The sequence below is a fragment of the Polyodon spathula genome, chromosome 4 (assembly GCF_017654505.1).
Source record: "Polyodon spathula isolate WHYD16114869_AA chromosome 4, ASM1765450v1, whole genome shotgun sequence".
Lineage (NCBI taxonomy): Eukaryota > Metazoa > Chordata > Actinopteri > Acipenseriformes > Polyodontidae > Polyodon > Polyodon spathula.
The window spans coordinates 83,506,639-83,515,389 of NC_054537.1; positions in this window are offsets into that span (position 1 = coordinate 83,506,639).

An 8,751-nucleotide genomic window follows, 5' to 3' on the forward strand; every position below is an offset into this window, starting at 1 on the left:
CGAGAGGGAGGAACCGCCGTCCCCAGAGCCCGAGAGGGAGGAACTGCCATCCCCGGAGCCTGAGAGGGAGGAGCCGCTGCTCCCAGTGCCTGAGAGGGAGGAGCCACCGCTCCCAGAGCCCGAGAGGGAGGATCCGCCACTTCCACAGCCCAGAGGGGAGGAGCCGCCGCTCTCAGAGCCCAGAGGGGAGGAGCCGCCGCTCTCAGAGCCCAGAGGGGAGGAGCCGCCGCTCTCAGAGCCCAGAGGGGAGGAGCCGCCGCTCTCAGAGCCCAGAGAGGAGGAGCCGCTGCTCTCAGAGCCCAGATGGGAGGAGCCGCCGCTCTCAGAGCCCAGAGAAGAGGAGCTATGGCCCAAGGATTCCTGCCTTGCACCGCTTAGGGATGCCACGCCCGCTCCCTCTCAATTTATCGGACATGTGGTACTCAAGCATGGACATACTGTGATGCCAACATAATGACCTGTCACTAGTGCACACTTGGAGGCAGGTCCGGACTATTGAAGGTAAGGATGTTGATGGCGCTGGGCACTGGTATATCCACACTTCGTTATCAAGGAGCAATTATTGTATAGGGTAAACCTAGATGCGGGTGCAGGACACCCTGTAACACAGTTATTGGTTCCCCAGTCTTGTCGAACCGAGGTCATGAGCCTGGCACATTATATCCCTTTTGCGGGGCACTTTGGAGCTGAGAAGACAAGAGAGTGGATATTGGCTTGATTCTATTGAGTAGGTCTTCATACTGATGTGTCGAGATATGTAGCCACATGCCCAGACTGCCAGCGATTAGAGCTGAGTCGAGTGCGCCCCACCCCATCTGACGATTATTTGAAATCCTTTTGAACGCATTGCAATGGACATAGTGGGCCTTTTGCTACCTTCTGAGTATATGCATATATTAGTAGTGGTATTTTATGCAACGCACTTCCCGGAGGCAGTTCCTTTGAGGTCCACTTGTGCCGCTGCGATAACAACAGAATTAGTGCAGATTATGGCTAGAGCAGGGATCCCCAAGGAGATCTTGACTGATCATGGAACCAACTTTCTGTCTAACACGCTACAGCAGGTATATAAAATATTAAAAATACGTCCCATCAGGACGTCTGTTTATCATCCACAGACGGATGGTTTGGTCGAACGCTTTAATCAGACCCTGAAGTTGATGCTGAGATGGTTTGTAACGCAAGAGCAAAAACATTGGGGATTGCTTCTTCCCTACCTCCTTTTTGCAGTGAGAGAGGTGCCGCAGAGTTCGACAGGGTTCTCCCCCTTCGAGCTCATGTACGGCCGACAACCTTGCAACATCCTCGATCTGTTGAGAAAGGGGTGGGAGGAACACAAAGGCTCATCCAAAAATGTAGTGAAGCATGTGCTCCTACTAAGAGAATGCCTGGATTTGGTCGGTCGTTTGGCCCAGGACAACCTCATTCGAACCTTTATACCAGGAGACAAGGTAATGCTGCTGCTTCCCTCCTCAGAATCAAAATTATGTGCTAAATGACAGGGGACATATTAAGTGATTAGGGCTAAAAGAAAGGTGAATTATGAAATTAGACAGCCTGATCACCGTAAATGTGAAATTTTATCATATAATTTTATTAACCCTTTGCGGTCCAATGTTGGACCAGGTCCGACATTATGATTTTCCCTTTCCAGTCTGATGTCAGACCCCCGACATCATCGGAAAGACATAAGGCACAGGTCTCTAGTCGTTTTTTCTCCGGAAAAAGCTGAGGAAACCATTCAATGACTGAGTGAGACCAATAGGAGCCGAATGAAACCGAAAAAAAGGGACTGTGAGCAATAGCCCTAGCAGCTGCACCACACAGAGAACATCGCTGTGGTGCATAAACAAAGGAGGCAGCTGCTTCCATATCCAGCGCTTAAAGAATGTCACGGACATTTGCAGAGCTTTTTAAGATGTTATAGTAATAAAATAATGACTTGGATCGCATTATTGAGGAGTTTGGTGATAAAACGAATGACCAGGAGATGATTTATTAGTATGCACGTCTATAAAGAGGTATGTGAAAAATACAACGAAAACGGGGTGGGGCTTGGCTGGAGATGCAGTATGGATGTCACTTAACATTGCAATGCCATTTAAACCTGTTTTACTCTGAATTTTAATCAACGTGTGTAAAATAAACAGCGCGTGTGAAAATAAATTGGACTTGATGTGCCTGACAGGCACTGAATAAATGGACTGCAAAGGGTTAAAACACTGGCAGACAAGGGAGGCCTTATTTATAGCCCCAGGTAATATAGATGATGATTTAGGCTCCTGTCCAGAGACCCCTAGCGCTAAAAACATTTTGATGGGAGAACAGTTGGTTCCAAATAAGCAAAGGAAGCTATGTAAGCTTATTGAAGAGTACAGCAATGTTTTTTTTCTGACTTGCCCGGCAGAACTAACTTAGTTTAATATGACATTATATCTCCACCAGAGGTCACAGTAAGAGAGAGACCTTACAGGATCCCAGAAAGTCGATGAAGTGGTGTTTGCAAAGAGGTATGGGACATGCTCGAATATGGGGTGATTGAACCTTCCAGGAGTGAGTGGTGCAGTCCAATTGTCATAGTGACACCAAGAAAGACGGTACCAATCACTTCTGTGTGGACTTCTGGAAGGTAAACACTATTGCCAAGTTCAATGCGTACCTTATGCCTCGGGTCAACGGACTTTTAGATAGACTGGGAAAGGCAAAGATTATCTCCACTCTGGACCTGACAAAGGGATACTGGCAGATCCCCTAAACCCGCAGTTCTAGAGAGAAAACCATATTTTCAACACCAGAAGGTCTGTGTCATTTCAAAACCATGCCGTTTGAGCTACATGGTACACCCGCTGCCTTTCAGAGAATGATGGACCAGGTTTTACACCCACATCGTGAACATGCAGCAGCATATATTGATGACATGGTGATTTACAGCTCCGCCTGGCGAGAGCATTTGGCTAGGATTACAGCCGTTCTTCAGTCTCTAAAGGCAGCCCAGCTAACAGCCAACTTAAGAAAATGTGCGTTTGAAGAAACAGAGAGTTAATATTTGGGATTTTTAATGGGAAATGGAAGGGTGAGATTGAGAACGTGTTAGCTATCTAGTGATAACATGTAACAAATAGACAGAACAAAACAAACACTCATGATTATCCAACAACAATACAGGTCCTTCTGGGTTACTTAATACCAACCAAACCTTGCCTCGCCCCCTTTTTATACCATCACTAATGACCCCTTGGTAAACGATTGCAGCTGCTTTTTATAATCTGCAGCTGCCACATGATTTGCTCTCCAGGTCAATGAGTTAGTGTACCAAAGCTCTGTCTCTTTTCTACATGAACCACTTCCTTTTAAACCTCGGAATGAAGTGTCAGCTCACATAGTCAGAGTATTCTGTTCCCATTACTTAGCACCCTCGCAGGTCAAGAGGTAGATTTACCATCAAGAATCACTCTCTTTCTGTCACATATCCCACCATTCAGAGTGGAGCCGAAGGAACACTTGGCTGAATCTACCTTTCCGATTACTCCCCCCTCCCTGAAAAAATAATCTGCATTTTAGTGGTCTTTCCCTGCACGATGTACCATGTGTAGGGCTGCAATGCCAGATACCATCGAGTTATCTGGGCATTGCTATCCTTCATTGTGTTTAACCACTTAAGTGGGGCGTGGTCTGTGACAAGATGAAATGAACGTCCCAGCAGGTAGTATTGTAAGGAGTGAGTAGCCAATTTAATTGCCAAACACTGTTTTTCAACTACGGAGTAGTTGCGCTCCCTTTTTACTAATATACAATATCAGGTGTTCTACTTCAACAACCTTTTGGGACAAGACTGCACCCAAACTCACGTCCGATGCATCGGTGTGGAGGATGAATCTGTTGGTGAAATCTGGTGTGATGAGAGTGGGGCCTGGAAGAGTCTTCGCTTAATAGTATAAAAAGCTCCCTAACACTCTACTGACCATTTAATTAAATTTGGAGCTCTCTTTTTGATGAGTTTGACTAAAGGATTAACCATTGTAGCATACTCGGGGATAAAGCAGCGATAATAACCAGCTAACACCTCCACCTTCAACACCTTCACAACCTACAATCCAGCTCCACCTCCACATCCACCTCCACCTTCACCCCCACCTTTACCTCCAACTTCACCTTCACCTCCACCTCCACCTTCACCTTCACCCCCACCTTCACCTCCACCATCACCTCCACCTCTACCTTCACCCCCATCTCAACCTCTAACCTCCACCTTCAACTTCACCTCCACCTCCACCTTCACCTTAACCCCCACCTCCACCTTAACCTCCACCTCCACCTTCCCCTACACCTTCTCCTTGATCTTTACAGTCACCTCCACCTTCACCTCCACCTCCACCTTCAACACCACCTCTACCACCTTCACCTCCACCAACACCTTCACCAACCTCATCTTCACCTCCACCCCCACCTTCACCTCCACCTCCTTCACTCCACCAACACTTCCACCTTCACCTTCACCTTCACTTCCACCCCCACCTCCTTCACTCCACCACCACTTCCACGTTCACTTCCACCTTCACCTCCACTCCCACCTTCAGCTACACCTCCCTCACTCCACCACCACTTCCACCTTCACCTCCACCTTCATCTTCACCTTCACTCCACCTCCATCTTCACATCCACCTTAATCTTCACTTCACCATAACCTCCACCTTCACCTACACCTTCACCTTCACCTACACCTTATCTTCATCTTCACTTCTACCTCCACCTTCACCTTCACCTTCAACTCCAACTCCAACTCCATCTCCACCTTCACCTTCACCTTCACCGCCTCCACCTCCACCTCCACTACCTTCACCTCCACCTTCACCTCCAACTTCACCACCTTCACTCCACCTCCAACACATCCACCTCCACCTCCACCATCACCTCCAACTTCACGCCCACCTCCATCTCCACCTCCACCTCCATCTCCACCTTCAACTTCAGCTACACCTTCACCCTCACCTACACCTTCACCTTCACCTTCACCTTCACCTCCACCTCTGCCGCCACCACTATCTTCACCTCCACCTTCACCTCCACCTCTAACTTCACCTCCAAATCCACCTTCATCTCCACCTCCACCTCCATACCAACCATACCAAAAATGTTGCATTTTGCTTCAAAATCTCTCAGACTTATTATTTTCTGTTCTTATTCAAGAGCATCATTTAGCAGTGCAGTGCCTGATTAGCTTAAATATTTAGTAAGCTAATGTTCACAGTCCACAACAGGAGACTCTTGCAGTCTCACTGATGAGAAATGAACCGCCTGAAGCCAGCTTTTAATGGCAACTAATTTAGCAAATATGATACTTAGCTCATCCAACTAATATCTAACTCAACCATGAAGAGACAATATAGATTAGCTCTGAAAAACGAAGTTTAAAACTGATTAAAGCTACCGAAATACAGGTATGTTTACCGTTCTCACATGTTAAAATATACTTAACATTAGAATACTGCTGAGAGTTTGTTATTATTATTCTGTGAAATAAAACTTACTTGAAACACTAAATATTAAAACTATATATAATGTAATGTAACATTTCTAGAATTGCTACTTCATTTTTAAAATATTTTTAATAGAATGAGAATCAATTTGTGTATAGTTTCCAATGCGTGAATTAACAGCTTGCAAAATAAATAATATTTCCGCTCTGAATATTTAGCTGTTCCCAAAAATAGCAATGCATTGCTGGCCCGCCACTATGTATGTTACAGAGGTTGTACATTGTGATGGCAATTTGAACCTGTCATACATAAAACTGAAACTTCCAGGGGCGTGGTATATATGCGTTTTAAAAGTTTCTGCCATGTTTGTTTATGCAGTAGCATGTTTTGAATGACTGAACAGTGGCATACAAGAGAGATGTTTTTCTGTATACTTTAATTGAATCAACCTTTAGGGTTACACAATAAAATGAAGAAGAAGAAGAAGAAGAAGAAGAAGAAGAAGAAGAAGAAGAAGAAGAAGAAGAAGAAGAAGAAGAAGAAGAAAACAGGCTGTTTGTTCATGCATTGTCCACAAAGAAATATAGTCATTCAGGCATGCGACTTTAAACTCCAAAGCATCAATCAGTCCTGTAATCAGCAATTAACCAGCCATTGTCGACCTGTGTCACAAGTGTTATCACACTAGGGGCCTTTAACTTGAAGCAAGTGCAAAGGCAAATGCAAATTTTCAGAGAGAAAAAAAAATCAGATTGATATAAAACTAGCAAGAAAACAAATTGCTACAATGATCAATCGGTCCTAAACCTTTTGAATTAAGTTTACTATCTACTGGTACTTGTCCCTTTAATTACCTTATCGCTGTCCGAGTCTGTTTTTTTATGTCTCTACAGGCCTGTATGTACTCTATTTCTGTGGCAGCTCGCTTTGATTTAATAGAAAGATATAATTTTCTTCTATTTTTAATACCCAGCTTAATAGATCGATTTGTGATAAATGTATCCTGCATTTCTAACATTATATCCCTACAGAATCCAAATGTTTTCATTATCTATTAGTATTCTGTCCCAGTCTATGTCTGAGCTGTTGTCTGAGGTCATGTGGTCCCAGTTCGGGAAGTTGAAGTCTCCCATAATTAAGGTGTCCCCTTCCTTATTTATTTTTTTGATGCTTGCATATAAAAAGTTTTCATTTAATGATTCATCAGAACTTGGGGGCCTGTAACAGACTCCCAGTATTATTTCATTGGCCTTTATATACATTTGTGTTTGTTTCCCAGGGAGAGTGTTACTGTTGTAATTGATCTTACTTTACCAGTTAAAATGTGCCAGTAGTTTAATATTACCCTATAGTATTAACTCATAACTTGTTTTAATACTTGTGTTAGCTAAGGGGTTACTGTTGGGACTTCTGTTTTATGTTCTTTACATTCACTTGGTAGACAGTTTTTTTTTTTTTGCAGACAAAAGCTTTTATTTAATGTGAAGTGTTGCAATTACAATGGATACAATAGATGGACTATGCATAAAAGCCAATCAGTAGGTAATCAAATAAGTATACTGAGTAATTAAATGAAAATAGATTTAGCTTTTAGCTTTTGGTGGCGGTAGCTCTCTGTCTCCCGCTCACTCTGACCACCTTGGAACAGGGAACGACGTTTAGCAACTTGCAGGGTGTTCAGTGATTCTATGACAATATATTACTCTCAGTACAATGTGTACAATTGCAATTGCTTCAATATTTTTCACTGTGCTGTAATGATAAGGCACGACTTGATGCTTTCAGTAATTACACCAGTTTCATATTTTCCTTTTACTTTTAAATGATGTGTATTTTCATATTTTTTGCCCTTCAAGCTGGGATATTTAAAATAAAGGAAGGGGCATTTTCAATACAACCTAATAAGTGGACAATCCATCCCATGTATGTTAAATAGCAAATGAGAAATTTACAGTAGCAAATGCTTCCTTCTGCAGTACAACACTCTTCACTGAGTCTGTACTAATATTTCTAATTCCCTTTTCCACTTATCCATCCTATGAAATGCAAGTCCAGCAAATTTGAATTAATTTAATGCAGTGTCTTCATCATACTCATCATTTAGTGTAGAGTATATATCCATAGCCTTTAAGTGCTGGAGGCTTGGTTTCAGATCTGGCTCATTAGTGGTCTGTTTCATTGTTCACAATAATAAAAATGAATAATAATCTTATAAAGTATTAATTATAATATTATTTATTACAATGTCAGACCTTTGAGTGTAATTATCTGTGTAATCTAAGGCTATGGTTATAATCATTCAGTTTTAGCCATTATCGTCAACTCATTAACACTGAATCAATGATGTGGAGGTCAGCGTGGACTGGGTGATGCCATCCAGGTGAATAATTCATTATGGATCTCTGTAACATCAGTACATTGGTAAAAGTCTACACTAAATGTTTGCTTATTTGAATTTCAATCCTTGTTTATAAATAGGGTTTGAAGTTTTCAGATTTTATTTTTGATCACATGATGTCCTTTTAAACTTATTTTGAGACAATTCTGTTTCCCAATTAAACTCAGAGAAAGCTGTTAATTACAAAACAATGTCACTTGTTTTTACCTTCATATCTTGACTGAGCCTGAGTCTGTTTTGCTTAATTTTCATTTCAAACAGACCTAACAAATTCCGTTGATTACTCATCGTTGATCCTATTTCATTCTTGTAGACGTCTAGTTTATCATTGTGCTTTTGTTATTTTCAGTCGTTTAACAGAGTTGTCCTGACAGATTTTCTTTTCAGCATAAAATGCCCAGTACACTGATAGCCATAATTTAAAATCTCCTTGTGTAGCAGGTGGGACTATGAAAGTCTAGGGAAGCTAAATGAGTTAATTGGGTAATCTACTGTGGTAATTATCAACCTAAATTGACAGGTGTATAAAGGTGCACAGCCTCAGTTTGATAGTAGGAAGCTCCCCCTCCAGTGTGAAACAACAATGAAAAGACAGATCCTGGGCGAGTTGTGTGGATTCTAATGGATTGACAAAAAAAGAATGATTTGTCTGAGGATTGAGGCTCTGATCAATGTTTTTTTCTTTCCCTTTTCTTTTTTTAGTTTTCTGTCTTTGCTAGATTTAATCTTTTTTTTTGTAGTGGTTGGTTTTCTTTTGTTCTTAGAGTGTATGTGATTTACTGAACATTTCCTCTTGTGCTTTGATTCTCTTATGTATTGATCTGTAATTATATGCATACTGACTTGAGTGTTTAACAAACACATGTCTGTCCTAGA